Below are 16633 nucleotides of genomic sequence, written 5' to 3'. Positions count from 1 at the left end.
GCTAGAGGAAGGCTACGGATTTCCACCTGGACAAGGGGACTCAGAGTCCGGCCAGTTTGGAGGCAAGTCCAGTCTGCCCTGTGATCTGGTGTCCTGGACTGTGGATGCTGAAGCCTTCAGTAAAGTTAAAGACTGCAACCTTGTGTCCTCGTTCACTGCGCCTCACACCATCCACCATCTACACACTGGGAAGCCCTGGGGGACATACTTCACCTGTGGGAAGGTATACCATCTAGCTGCCATAACATCACCCCAGCGGACCCCTTAAAGCAGCGTCGGTAACCCTGACCAAATACCACAGGTGGCGTCACGAACAATCCCTTTAAAAGACTTTTCCCTTCAATATGGACGTCCCAGGGCCACGGGCCAGGTCAGCCACCATGACATCCCCCTGTGAACCGAAGGACCCGGTACCGAGTACCCCGCTGCCCTTGGGGGTGCTCCACAATGAAGGAGAACAAGATGAAGAAGATGCATCATATACAGAAGAAATTAAGGGTTTAAAAGAAGAGACTTTCAAGAGGCTGCTTAAAAGACATCCAGTTGATATATATACTCAACCTCCAACCATAGCCATTGTAATATGCATTAATTAAATCTTGTACCTTGTCTCTTTAAGAAAGATGAGATGTAGAGAATTGTGGGTAGTTACAGAGAGGAGGGGGAGAAGTTACTTTCACTTTTGTCATGCATGCAGAGACAAGCTTATGCAACGTGCTAAAGAGAAATAAAGATAATGAAGATTTACTAGTGTGGATTACTTACAAAGTGTGGACACTACAACTGGCGACGAGGATGGGATGAAAATCTTCTGCTGCAGTGAGTACTAATCCCTATTTTACTGATCCACACGGCTGCACCACTGAAAAACTTCATCATGGCTGAATACTTACACAGTTTCCCACAGTTTGATATGACTGATGTCACTAATCTCTCCCATAACTGGAGAAAATGGTTGAGCAGATTTGAGAACTTTCTAGAAGCCATAGATATAAAAGAGGAGAAAAGAAAGAAAGCATTACTTTTACATTGTGCAGGCACAGGAGTCTATGATATCTACTGCACATTACCTGCATCTGAGACAGATACATACAGCGATTGCAGCAAAGCTCTCACTGATTACTTCAATCCCAAACAAAACATCAGATATGAGAGATACAAATTCAGAATTGCTAAGCAGCTTCCCGAAGAATCCATAGACACCTATGTCACGACTGAGGGAGCTAGCACATGGATGTGCATTCACAGATATAGATGATGAAATCCTAACTCAGGTAATCGTCACCTGCTCATCCAACAAAAAAAGGCACAAAGCTCTGCAGCAAGATCTCTCTTTACATGAATTACTCAAAATAGCCCGTGCTACGGAAATAGCAGATCATCAGGCTACTACAATGGAGAATGGGGAAAAGTCACAGGTACATAATCTCGTGCATAAAAATACACAAGACAAGCAAACCCCGAAACAAAAAAAATGCTATAGATGTGGACAGGAGTTCCCTCACCGCCTGGACAGATGTCCAGCTATAGGACAGACATGCAATAAGTGTGGAAAAGGGAACCATTTGGCAGCTGTCTGCAGATCAGCACAATACAAGCCTTCTCTGCCTATGACACGGCCTGCAGATGTAAAAATGGTAAATCAGGAAACAGAAGAAGCATCTGGAGCAGAAAACTACGTGTTCACCACCTCTGCCACTGGCTCTGTACAGTCCCCCTGTATCACACTCCCAATTTGCGACACCAATATCACGTTTACAATAGATACGGGAGTGTCAGTGGACATCATAGACAGCACTACCTATGAGCAATTGAAGACAAAGCCAGTTTTGCAGCAAGTACATACTAAAATCTTCCCATATGGATCTAAAATACCTCTAACTACCAGAGGGCAGTTTGATGTTGAACTGAGCTATAAAGACAATAAGCAGAAAACTACCTTTCATGCGTTACAAGGATCAGGAGGCTGTCTTCTCAGCTATCACACTGCCTTGAAGCTAGGTCTCATCCAAATTATCCATACCATAACTGATCCTGCGGACATGGATATACAAACCATGGTGAATAATTTTCCCTCCCTATTTAGTGGCTTGGGGAAACTAAAAGACTCTCAAGTACATCTTCATGTGGACGATAGTGTTCGCCCAGTGGCCCAGTCACATAGGCGCATTCCATTTCACCTGAGAAGGAAAGTAGAAAAAGAACTCCAATTCCTCATGGACGAGGACGTTATCGAAACCGTTACTGGGCCCACTCCCTGGGTCTCACCACTGGTGGTAGTTCCTAAACCAAAGGCTCCTGACCAGGTGAGATTGTGTGTTGACATGCGCCTACCCAACACTGCCATTCAGAGAGAAAGACACATCTCACCTACAATTGATGACATCATTCATGTGTTAAATGGAGCGACCGTCTTTTCAAAACTCGCTCTCAATAAGGGCTATCACCAGTTAGAGCTGAGTCCAGAATCCAGATATTTGACAACATTTTCCACACATGTGGGCCTCAGAAGATATAAAAGATTAACTTTTGGGGTCTGCTCTGCAGCGGAAATTTTTCAGGATGCAATAAGGGGCGTTATTCAGAACATTCCAAATGCCTTTAATTACAGTGATGACACACTGGTGTTTGGCAAAACTCAAGCTGAACACAATCGTGCTCTATATGCCGTCTTTGAATGCCTCCTCTCTGCTGGACTCACCTTAAACAAGGAAAAATGTGAATTTGATAAAAATTCATTAGAGTTTTACGGTCATATTTTTTCGGCGAAAGGGGTACAACCTGATCCCAAGAAAGTGGAATCCATTAAATCAGCCTCAATTCCACAAGATGCCAGTGAAGTACGCTCGTTTCTTGGAATGGCCAGTTATTGTGCTAGATACATTCCAAACTTCTCAACAATTAACAGTCCATTAAGGGAACTTACAAAACAGAGTTGTGTTTTTCAATGGTCTCCAGACTGTCAAAATGCATTTGAAAATTAAAACTGAACTTTGCTCAACAACCACCATGGCCTATTTTGATCCAGCTCTCCAAACTGAGCTAATTGTGGACGCCAGTCCCGTGGGGCTGGGTGCCATCTTAGCACAATATAAAGATAACAATCAAAATCCTCAGATTATTTCTTATGCAAGTAAAAGCTTAACAAGCACGGAACGGAAATATTCACAACCTGAAAAAGAAAGCTTGGAAGTTGTCTGGGGATGCGAACATTTTCACTTATTTCTGTATGGAGCTCCCTTCACTGTTGTCACAGATCATCAAGCACTCCTTACGATCTTTGGAAATCCCAGAGCTAAAATGCCTGCACGCATAGAACGGTGGGGTCTACGTCTACAGGACTACAACTACAAAATTGTCCACAAGCCTGGAAAATTCAGCAATCCCGCTGACTGTCAAGACATCCGATGACTGATGATCTACCTGAGCATTCCGCCATTGAAGAATACATATGCTTCATTACAGCCCATGCAGTACCAAAAGCTCTTTCCATTGATCATTTTGTGAACGCCACAACAAGTGACAAGACACTACGTGCTTTAATACAAATCATCCGAAATCGAAGGTGGCATGAAATTCAAAGAGAAAAATTTCCCGATCCTGAGATTGATCTGACAGAATTAAAACTATTCTCAAGTGTACGGTATGAACTATCTGTCACTGAGGAATGCCTCATCCTTCGAGGTACCAAATTGGTTGTACCTAAGGGTACCGTCACACAGTGCCATTTTCATCGCTACGACGGCACGATTCGTGACGTTGCAGCGTCGTATAAGTATCGCTCCAGCGTCGTATACTGCGGTCACACGTTGCAATACACGGCGCTGGAGCGATAATTTCATGACGTATTTGTGATGTAGAAGCCATTGGTTACTGTGCGCACATCGTATACAACCTGTGTCACACAATGCAATCATGCCGTCACAGCGGGACACTAGACGACGAAAGAAAGTTTCAAACGATCTGCTACGACGTACGATTCTCAGCGGGGATCCGGATCGCAGTAGCGTGTCATACACAGCGATATCGTAAATGCATCGCTGGAACGTCACGAATCGTGCCGTTGTAGCGATCAAAATTGCACTGTGTGATGGTACCCTTAGACTCTGCGCAGCTTAGTAATACAGATAGCGCATGAAGGTCATCTGGGAATTGTTGGCACAAAGAAATTACTCAGAGAAAAAGTGTGGTTCCCAAACATGGATCAATTAGTGGAAGAGAAGGTTAAACACTGTTCCACCTGCCAAGTTATCACTCCATCATCACAGCTGGAGCCTTTACAAATGTCACCTCTACCCACTGCTGTCTGGGAGGAGGTGGCAGTCGATATATATGGACCGTTACCAAATGGCCAATACATTCTAGTAACAATTGACGAATATTCCAGATACCCTGTCATTTCTTTTATCTCTTCAACATCTGCTACTAGTGTGATACCAGAACTGGATAACATTTTCAGCATATGGCATTCCAAGAGTGGTCAAAACGGACAATGGACCTCCATTCAATGGACACGTGTTCACACAATTTGCTGAATACTTGGGGTTCAGTCACAGAAAAATCACACCGTGCTGGCCGCAAGCAAATGGAATAGTCGAACGCTTCATGCGCACCATGGGGAAATGAATCAAGGCAGCTAGCCTGGAGCACACCCCACTAAAACAGTCATTGTACAAATTCATGCGCAATTACCGCAATACGCCACATTCTACTACCAATGCTGCTCCAGCGCATCTAATGTTTGGCAGAACTCTGCATATACGAATCCCTGACAGTCAGTCGTCCTGTACCAAGTGACTCCTCTGTGCGCTTAGCAGACTCTTCCAACAAACAAACCATGAAACACTATGCAGACAGAAGGCGAAGGGCACAGCCAAATGCTATCAAAAGAGGTGACGTCGTTGTGGTGCGTCAGAGACCAACCAACAAGACTTCAGCTACATATTGTCCCGCAAAATATAACGTTATTGACAAGAAAGGCAGCATGGTCACGGCTGAGAGGGATGGACACTCCATAACTCGAAACTCTTCACATTTCAAAATTATTCCTCAAAATAAATGACAATGGACATTCTCTGGGGGAAGATTTGGTACTCAACAGTGGAGAGAATCACCAGGAGGCAACAAGTTCTTCATTAATGGACACCATCGCTGAGCCCAGACGTTATCCATCAAGAGAGAGAAGGGCTCCATCCAGACTTATTGAAGAAGCGTGACTTCTTTTCTTTAACAGGGCAAAATGGACATACGTTTTCTTGGACATTTTTCTTGTTGCATCATTAGTTCATGTTATTTTAGTTTTATTCGTTTAAAAAAAAAAAAAAAAAAAAAAAGGGGGATGTTGTAATATGCATTAATTAAATCTTGTACCTTGTCTCTTTAAGAAAGATGAGATGTAGAGAATTGTGGGTAGTTACAGAGAGGAGGGGGAGAAGTTACTTTCACTTTTGTCATGCATGCAGAGAAGCTTATGCAACGTGCTAAAGAGAAATAAAGATAATGAAGATTTACTAGTGTGGATTACTTACAAAGTGTGGACACTACAGCCATGTGTGCAGACTCAAGTAGAAACTTTGCACAAGACACAAGACAAATGGAGAAGGATGCAGGACAAGCTTCGTATAGATAATGTTGGTAAGCTGTGTGTATTTTTTTTTCCAGAATCTATACTTCTGATATAATCAGTTGTTAACCCTAGCATGCATACCTGCTGCGTTTTAGGCCTCCTAGCTTATTTGCTTGCAATTTTCTACAAAAATACTCTAGTTAAAATGTTGAAACTATATAATTACTCAAGCATGCATTGTTGGTATATCCAGTTGATTACATATTTTTATGTGATAAGCATTTTGGGATATTAATGCTTTTTTTTTAGGAAATACAACATTTAAATAACTGCGGCCTTTTAGGTCTATGTTATGTTTATTATTTAACACTTTGCTTTCATAAGTCACTGTTATTGCAATCAGGGTTGTTGGGGAGGGAGGTAGATTATACCGGTGTATAAAAAGTATCCAAACACCAGAAATTTGAGCAAAAAAAAACACAATATGTACATCATAAAATAGTAAAATTTTATTTTAGACAAAGTATATCGTATAAAAGTACGTATCACAGAATAAGTAATCAGAACAGAGCAAAAGATTAGGTTAACCCTAGAACGCATACCTGGGGCCTCGCAGGCCTGCCAGGTTACTTGTTTTCTATTTTCTGTAAAAGTACTTTAGTTAGAATTTTGAAAATCTAGGAAATCCTCAGGTATATATAGTTAGTAATTTCCAGTTATTCATATATTTATGTTACAGACATTTCGGTATAACAACCTTTTTTGGGACTACCCCATATTCACGCACCTGGGGCCTTTTAGGCCTGTACTAGGTTTACATGTGATACTCAGTCTTTGTCTGTATTGTTGCTGGGGGAGAACTTTTATGACTGCTATTGCTGGGAAGAGTGTGGATTCTGCATGACAACATAAAAATAATAAAAAGAAAAAAAAGAATGAAAATATTACAATGGATAATTACTTTACCAATTTTGAAATGGCCAACTTATTGCTTCAAAAGCAACTTACACTTGTTGGTACTATGAGGCCAAACCGCCGCGAAAATCCTCCAATCATGAAGCACAATGCACATCGAACAATCTACGAGAGTGTATTCGGTTTCTGCAATCAAGCAACAATGGTATCTTATAAAGCCAAGAAAGAAAAATCAGTGATATTACTGAGTACAATGCATCATGATGGAAGTATTGACACCAATGACAGGAAGAAAAAAAAACCTGAAATCATACTGCATTATAATAAGACAAAAGGAGGTGTCGACAAGTTGGACGAAATGATTGGAGTGTATTCGTGCAAAAGTGCAGGTATGGGTCCGCCAGCCTTAGCTGGGGTCACCAGGAGGTCAGATCCATTACGGAATCCCGTCCTGGCGGACCCCTGCGCTAGTGGGAATGCATCCTTACTTTGCAATAAACTTTGAAAAGTATTTTTATTTGAGTTATTCCATGATAATTGTAAACAGGCCTAAAAGTCCCCAGGTGCGTGAATGTGTAGATTTCTATGGGTATGTGTTCTAGGGTTAAGGGTGCACCTCAAGTAATGGCATCCCAAGGACAAAGGCATGGAAGTGTAGCTATCACATGTAGCCCAAACAGGGATCAGATTAAAATAAAGTGCCAGTGCATATAGTTATCCATAGCCTAAATGGTCACATAAGTCTTAGGAGGTAAGGTCCCATTATATCAGTTAGCCATATGGCTGGTATAACCTAAACAGTGGAAGACCACCTTAAGATCTTATCCATATCCTTGTCCATAGGGATGCCCATGCGCCCCAACGCGCGTTTCATAACAGCTTCCTCAGGGGGCAGAGTGTGTATAAAAAAAACCCAAGTCAACAATGGCAGAGTCTTTCGCCAACATTTTTCGGGGTGTGCAATTCTAATTATAATGGAAGGAATAGGCTAATGTATTCAAGAAGTTGGTGTTCCTGTGCAACAATTTAATGTTTTTTGTATGCATACTGACTGTTTTACAATAGATTGTTTTATTTATTTTTTTTGCAGAAAAATTCAGAAATCTTCCCAGCAAACAGCAACTCATGTACATGAAGCAACAGGGCTGGCAGACCAACATGCCAAAAGCTGTGATTGTTCTAATGGCCTGGAGACCTCACAAATCCTGGAAAAATCAGGACAAATGGTTAGAAAATAGAAAGCTTGGTGGACTCCCAGGAGTGGAAAGGACACCTGATAAACCACTCGCGTAAAAGAGACAATCTAAAGCCGGTTTGGAAATATATGAAGGGTGGGACAATTCCAATAGTATTTGAGGCAAAGGAAGACATTTCTCCAGGAACTGAACTTCCTTTTGATTACGGTGTGAAAAGACGATCCTATGGAGAAGGAGAAGATCTGAACTGGCTGGAAAAGTGACAACCCGAGTTCATACATTCGATTTGAAGTGTCTTGGCTAGCGTTGGCACTCCAGTAGTTGTAAAAACTACAACTCCCAGCATGCCTCAACTGCTGCACATTGCTATGGCATGCTCGGAGTTGTAGTCTTAAAAACAGCCGGAGTTCCAAGGTTAGCCATTACTGTGTTATATCAACTGTTTGATATTCCTTTTTTAAACTTATGCCCATGTTTTTATACTAACATTTATATAGAAGGTTAATAAACTTTAAATTCGACTTTAAATTAACATATCTGAAAAAGGCGGAGTCATTTATGTAGTAGAACTGAACTGTGGTCTATAAATGAGACACACTGCCCTGATATTTTATTTCTTATCTGTGGCAGAGGGGAAAAGCAAATAAGAGTCATGCATTCACCTAATTACTGGTAGCTTGATTAAAATTAATGGAGAGTAGAGAGGTAGCGAATATTGTGAAAAAACACTGGGGAATGTTGGGGAGTTGTCTCCCGGACATAAAAGAATTTAAAGGTGCCACCACTACACTCCGTAGAACTATCAAGGTCCTATGAAGAGAAATGTCCAGATGTCTGACAGGTGCTAAGAAAAACGGATGTTTTCAGTGTTTGAATTGTGTAAACTGTGCACATATGATTAAGGGTTCAACATTCCAGGATCCGGGAAGATCTAGGAGATCAAACTATATCTAACGTGTAGTTCAGACTATAATATATCTTCGTATGTGTCCATGTAACTTATGGTATATCGGCGAGACAACCTGTGAATATAAAACAAGGATGAATCATCAACGATCTATAATAAGGAAAAAACAGAACTTCCAGTCCCAAAACATTTTGTAGATTGTAAACACTCTGTAAAAGAACTAAAATGTAAAATAATAGATGTGGTTCCAATTCATATTAGAGGGGGCGATAGAGAGCAGATCCTGAAAAAGAGTTAATGTGGATTTATGAATTAAATACTCTTAAGCCTAGAGGCTCGAATGTGGATTTCAAAATACATACGGTCATCTAGGTGTATAGTTTTGTTTATAAACAATAGTAGAGATCCGGTAGTAGCAATATGTTACTGTTATTTTAGATCTAGGGGTACTGTATTATTCACTTAATTATGGATATCCCAATTTTGTGGTTTTATTTTTTAGTTGTCTTTGTGGTCCATCAATATGGAATACTTACCTTGGGATAACATGCAAACATGGAGGACGAAAAATTTCTTTAGTGTATTTGAAAAACGGATTTACAAATGTTAACTATAAACAATCAAAAATTGTGAATTTTCACTTAATTTAGGGGATTTGTGGCCAATAATTAAGATGAGTAAAAGGAACCTTCTGCTTTTGTTATAATTTTTCCAATAACTAGCCGGGACAATGATGTAACCGTTCTAAGTAGTCATCAGTCGAGGCATTTTGACCCGGAGGGGTTAATTGCAGCACTGTTTGACACTTTCTGACCTTCGGGGATGGCCTGAAGAGGGCTTTGTCCGGAGCGTCAAGGCTGGAATAGACATCACAAAGAGTCCATGTGGCAGTAAATGTATTAGGGATTTTTATTTGGATAACGTAAAGAAAAGAGAAGTGGTAGGTTTTTTTTAAAAAAATATATAAATATAGCGTATATCGCTGTAATGGGGGCGCTGTGGAGGCGGTTTGAATGAGAAGAGTTATGCCACAACAAAGATGGTGGTTTGTTACCAAAAGATGCCACACAGATGATTGGCCTATAATCCACTACAAAGGGATGATGTGCCCAGACATGCGCAATGAATATGTTCGAGCGCTGTATAGCGTACATGGCGTCCTCCATAAGCAACATGTGCCCTGAAGGGTAAGCAGAAATACATAAGCAATAAAATAGACAGATGGACAGTGAGATGCATTATGAATTGTTAAGGAATCAAATATATATAAGCACATGAGCACGTGATATCATCTGCACTGATGCACTTGATGTGAATTCTAGCAAATATACAATAATCCAAGTGCATTGCAAGTTATTCCCATGTATTGCACTTTTGTACTGTATAAAATATTTGGCTGTAATTGAGGATTGTTGAAACGCCTATATACATGCACTTTGGGGATACACCCACTGCTTGAGGAAGGCTCATTTGGACCCGAAACGTTGCCCAGACATGTGGGTCTAATAAATCCTGCACAGTATTCAAAGGAGATTGAGTGCTGCCTGCTTTTTTGACGTAGATAGGTTCCTTCCTGGCCTCTATAGATGTGGAGGCCCTATATAGTAATATCCCACATCACTTGGGGATACAGGCAGTTGGTCATTTTTTGAGATCTAGAGCAGTTCAATATATGGCACATAGTCAATTTGTGATAGATCTTCTATACTTCACACTTACCAAAAATTCTCATTTTTGACAGGAAGTACATCCACCAGCTCAGGGGAACTGCGATGGGGAGTCCGTGTGCCCCATTGTATGCTAATCTTTTCCTGGGCTGGTGGGAGGAAACCATAGTCTTCCCTGATGACAATAAGTGGTGGCATCAATATGTGGGGGTGTGGTATAGATTTATTGATGACGTTTTTGTCATGGCAGGGGTCAAAACAAGCGTTCACTGACTTTATTCAGGAACTTAACGATATAGGCATGAAAATTTACCTTTGAGATTGCCGATAGTACCCGGTCATTCCTGGATGTACAAATCCAGAGAAGTGATGACGGCATGTTAAAAACGCAGATCTACCGAAAACCCACCAGCACAAATAGTTTGCTGAGATGGGACAGCCATCACCCTAGAGCTCTAAAATGCGGTATCCCTAAGGGACAATTCATGATGAGGCTCAGAAGGAACTGCTCAGATGCCGATACAAATATACAATAATCATGTGATATGAAGAGGAGATTTCTGGATAAAGGCTATCCAAGACCTGTTATTGAGACATCATATAGACAAGCTGTTGTACAAGACAGAGGCACGCTATTACAAACACAAACGAAGTCACCTCTGACCAATTATGATGTCACCAGAATCATTGGCACTTTTGACTGTCAAAATGAAAGTCACCAAGGTGTTATCAAAATATTGTGATATTCTTGCAACTGACCCTGATATAAGTGATTGTATCAGTTCTGGTCCCCTTATTACATATAGAAAAGGGCAATCTTTAAAAAGATAATCTGGTGCATAGCCACTTTAAGAGACGTACCCCAGTAGGAACATGGTTCGATCGTAAGACATGTGGGTTTTTCAAGTGTGGGGGCTGTGTTAACTGTGGATATATGAGGCCAGGGAAATACATTACCAGTTCAGCAACCGGAAAAAAGTTCCATCTTCGCAATTTCTCCAACTGTAAAACCAGTGGTTTGATTTACATCGCTACGTGTAGTTGCCCAAAAGATTATGTAGGCAAGACCAAAAGATTCATATGAAAGAAATGAGAAGATAAACGCAATAGCACTCACCGATACTGTGGTCAGAAAAAGTCCTCTTTATTGCAACATATATGGAGGGATCTTAACGGCACGGGGGAGTCTAACGAACAAGGAGTGTGCAGGACGGGACAGCCGTTTTGCGCTAAACAGCGCTTCTACGGGTCCATGTCCGAGAGGAAGTGACGCCAGAAGAAAAAGGTAGGTATCCCCACCCTCTGCGTCAACCTCCAATCAGACAATGGGCAAGGTGCCAAGTGCAAGTTAAAAACAATTAAAAGGTAACAATTTACAAACAGAAGATTATTACAGACAAACATTAATATCCTCACGATAGGATTGATAATTGTGACTGGAACTATCAGGACAAAAGTATCTCGTAATTAACACAGCGGCTATCTACTGGTACTATAATTTCATAAAAAGCCATATTTATCATACTAAACCAGATATATGGCTTAAGGTATCTACATGTAATAAGAAAAAAAAAAACAACAAATATATAGATGCGTGACCATATGGACAAAATCAGTTATACACTAATATAAAAAGAATCTGACAAGCGTAAAGTCTACATATTGGTACCGACCCAAGGTATCTCAGAAAAAAATTGTACCTGTTATTTGTATTTTATATCATTCATGTCTCACAGAAAAACAGACATGTCCACTCTGTCATTAAGACCAGCTGGACCAGTGGCTCGTGTCCGCATGATCCATTTGGCTTCTTGTCTCAGTAGGATCTTATGTAAGTCACCTCCCTGAGTTGGTAAAGACACTTTTTCAATACCTGCGAAAGTGAGAACACTTGAATCACCTCCATGGGATTCTCTTACGTGACTAATGAGTCTAGGTACTCCTTTTCCCGATGTAATTGATTTAAAATGTTCTAACACGTACGTATAGTTTCCGTATTGTTTTCCCAATGTAGAATCGTTTACATGGGCAAAAGAACATATACGACTAGGGTTGAGCGAAATGGATCAGTCATTTTCATAAGTCGGCGACTTTTTGAAAAGTCGGGTTTCATGAAACCCGACCCGATCCCTGTGTGGTGTCTGCCATGCGGTACGCGATTTTCACGCCAAAGTCACGTTCCAATGACGCTAAAAGCACCATTTCTCAGCCAATGAAGGTGGACGCAGAGTGTGGGCAGCGTGATGACATAGATCTCAGTCCCCACCATCTTAGAGAACGGCATTGCAGTGATTGGCTTGCTTTCTGCGGCGTCACAGGGGCTATAAAGGGGGTGTTCCCGCCGACCGCCATCTTACTGCTGCTGATCTGAGCATAGGGAGAGGTTGCTGCCGCTTCTTCAGAAGCAGGGATAGCGTTAGGCAGGGTACATTCACCCCCAAACCGCTTGTGCTGTAGCGATTTCCACTGTCCAACACCACCTTTTGTTTGCAGGGACAGTGGAAGCTACATTTTTTTTTCCTCAGCGCTGTAGCTCATTGGGCTGCCCTAGAAGGCTCCGTGATAGCTGCATTGCTCTTTGTACGCCGCTGTGCAAACCAACTGCTTTTTTCAAAGCACAAATCCTGTTCCTTCCTTTCTACACAGCCATCTTGTTTGTTTGTCCACACTTGTTTTTTTGTGCAGCTGTCCACTCCTTGTTATTGCTGCCTGCCATACCTTGCTGAGATTACTGCAGGGAGATAGTAATTGTAGGACAGTCCCTTTTTTTTTTTTTTTTAATTCTCCCTGAAAAAAAAAATAAAAATAGTGGGAGATTAAGATTGGCATTTCTGCTTGAGTGCCGGTCCTGTGTGTGCCATCTGTCTCAAATTATTGGGGCACATAAAACCTAGTGTGTAACATTGGGCCTGATTTTCCTTTCAGTGTCAGGCACCTATAAAGGTATATATAAATCCTACAGAAGTTTGAGTTCACCTTATAAGTTGTTTTACAGTAACAAATACCGTTACTTTGGTTACGTTTTGCAAACAATGAGGAAGTCTGGTGGAAGAGGTTGTGGCCCTGGGCGGTCATTGTCAGCTGGTAATGATGGTAGTGGTGGTGGAGCATCAGGTGGTCGTGGTAAAAGCAATACAGCACCTAAGTCTCGAGTTGTTGAGCCAGGTTCGTCGTCTGGCTACACAAGGCCTCGAACGCTCCCTTTTCTGGGAGTAGGAAAACCGCTTTTAAAGCCGGAGCAGCAAGAAAAAGTTTTGGCTTTCCTTGCTGACTCAGCCTCTAGCTCTTTTGCCTCCTCTTCTGGAACTGGTAAATGTAAAAGCAGCGCGTCCTTAGTGGATGTTCACGGTCAGGGAGAAGTTGCTTCCTTGTCTTCAGCAAGAACAACAGAGAAGGATGCGTCTGGCGACACAACGGGTTACTCCATGGAGCTCTTTACACATACCGTTCCTGGGTTAGAAAGTGAAACAGTTAACAGGCCATGCCCATTAGAAGTTGAATCGGACATGGAGTGCACAGATGCACAGCCACAGCCAGATTACTATGCTGTTCCTTTGACTCAGACCAGAACATTGCCCTTGCAGTGTACTGAGCCAGAATCAAACCCAGCTGAGACTATGGTGCCCCGTCACGAACGCTATACCACCGGCTTACACGGTGACACAGACGAAGTTGCACACGACATCGAAGAGGAGGTCATTGATGACCCAGTTGTTGACCCCGAATGGCAGTCATTGGGGGAACAGGGTGCAGGCAGCAGTAGTTCTGAAGCGGAGGAGGAGGAGACGCAGCAGGCATCAACATCGCAACAGGTTCCATCTGCCGGGCCCGTATCTGGCCAAAAACGCCTGGCAAAGGCAAAACCAGTTGTAGGACAGCGTGGCCATCCGGTTAAAGAAGCTCAGTCTGCAATGCCTGAAAAGGTATCCCATAGTAGAAAGAGTGCAGTTTGGCATTTTTTTAAACAACATCCAAATGATCAGCGCAAAGTAATCTGTCAAAAATGTTCAACTACCTTAAGCGGAGGTCATAATCTAAAAAGTCTAAATACAAGTTGCATGCATAGACATTTAACCACCATGCATTTGCAAGCCTGGACTAACTACCAAACGTACCTTAAGGTTGTAGCACCCTGGGCGAATGAAGCTAGTCAGCAACGCTACATCCCTTCTGTCACTGTAAGCCCACCATTCCCCGCACCACCTGCAGTATCTGTGCAGGTTTCGTCGCTAGGCCAAAGCAGTCAGGGAATCACCAGGTTTGTAGTAGGAAACACTGCATGTAGGGCACCGGCAAGAATACCGTCTCCAACCCTCTCAGTCTGCCATGTCCACCGGCACCCCCGCTTGTTCCACGGTCTCCAGCTCTCCAGTCCAGCTCACCCTACATGAGACTCTCGTTAGGAAAAGGAAGAACTCATCCTCTCATCCGCGTACACAAGGTTTGAACGCCCACATTGCTAGACTAATCTCGTTAGAGATGATGCCCTACCGGTTAGTTGAAAGCGAAGCTTTCAAAGCCCTGATGGACTACGCTGTACCACGCTACGAGCTACCCAGTCGACACTTTGAGAAAAGCCATCCCAGCACTCCACAACCATGTTAAAGAGCGCATAGTCCATGCACTCAGGCAGTCTGACTACAAAGGTGCACCTGACAACAGATGCATGGACCAGTAGGCATGGCCAGGGACGTTACGTGTCCATCACGGCACACTGGGTGAATGTGGTGGAGCCAGGGTCCACAGGGGACAGCAATATTGGGACAGTTCTGCCTAGCCCACGGTCAAGGAAAGAGTTGGCTGTAGGCGTTCGCCGCCGCCGCCCCCCCCTCCTCCTCCTCCTGCAGAAGCGAGAGCTCGTCCACAGACCGCAGTCGCACAACCACTCCATCCGCAGCTGCCACTGTTGCACACCAGGTGTCCCATTATGGGACAGCTAGTGGCAAGCGTCAGCAGGCTGTATTGGCAATGAAGTGTTTGGGCGACAACAGACACCGCGGAAGTTCTGTCCGAGTTCTTGCAGAAAGAAACTCATTCATGGCTGGGCACTGTACATCTTGAGGCAGGCAAGGTAGTGAGTGATAACGGACGGAATTTCATGGCTGCCATCTCCCTTTCCCAACTGAAACACATTCCTTGCCTGGCTCACACCTTAAACCTGGTGGTGCAGTGCTTCCTGAAAAGTTATCCGGGGTTACCCGACCTGCTCCTCAAAGTGAGCAGACTTTGCTCGCATATCCGCCCGTACACTCCAGCCGTATGCAGAACTATCAGCGGTCTTTGAACCTTCCCCAGCATCGCTTAATCATCGATGTTGCAACAAGGTGGAACTCCACACTGCACATGCTTCAGAGTGTGCGAACAGAGGCGTGCTGTTATGTATTTGTGGGAGGATACACATACACGGGCAGGCAGTTGGATGGCAGACATGGAGTTGACACAGGTCTTGTCAGGTGTGCAGTGGTCGAAGCTACAAGACCTGTGTCAAGTCCTTCAGTGTTTTGAGGAATGCACACGGCTGGTTAGTGCAGACAACGCCATAATAAGCATGAGCATCCCCCTAATGCGTCTGCTGCTGCAAAGTTTGACGCACATAAAGGAGCAGGCGTATGCAGCCGAGGAAGAGGAAAGCCTTGATGACAGTCAGCCATTGTCTGGTCAGGGCAGTGTAGAGGACGCGGTAGCTAAGAGGAGGAGGACGAAGAGGATGATTGGGATGAGTATTTTTTAAATGAGGAAGCTTCTCCGGGGCCAATGGAAATTGGTGGCGTGGCAAGGCCGGGTTCAGGTTTTTTTGAGGGAGACAAGTGACGTAGATTTGCCTGCAACTGCCCCTCAACCCAGCACAACCGCAGATTTGACAACTGGAACTTTGGCCCACATGGCGGATTATGCCTTACGTATCCTCAAAAGGGACCCACGCATTATTAAAATGATGACCGATGACGATTACTGGTTGGCCTGCCTCCTTGATCCTCGCTATAAAGGCAAATTGCAAAATATTATGCCACATGAGTACCTCGAACAAATATTAGCAACCAAACAAGCTACTCTTGTAGACCATTTGATTCAGGCATTCCCAGCACACAGCGCCGGTGATGGTTCTCACACGAGCTGCAGGGGGCTACAGGGCAGAGGTGCTAGAGATGCACAGATCAGAAGTGGCGTTGGACAGAGGGGTTTTCTGACCAGGTTGTGGAGTGATTTCGCAATGACCGCAGACAGGACAGGTACTGCAGCATCTATTCAAAGAGACAGGAGACAACATTTGTCCAGTATGGTTACTAACTATTTTTCATCCCTTATCGATGTTCTCCCTCAACCGTCATTCCCATTTGATTACTGGGCATCCAAATTAGACACCTGGCCTGAATTGGCAGAA

The sequence above is a fragment of the Ranitomeya variabilis genome, chromosome 4 (assembly GCF_051348905.1).
Source record: "Ranitomeya variabilis isolate aRanVar5 chromosome 4, aRanVar5.hap1, whole genome shotgun sequence".
Classification (NCBI taxonomy): Eukaryota; Metazoa; Chordata; class Amphibia; order Anura; family Dendrobatidae; genus Ranitomeya; species Ranitomeya variabilis.
Note: the sequence above shows the minus strand (reverse complement) of the source record.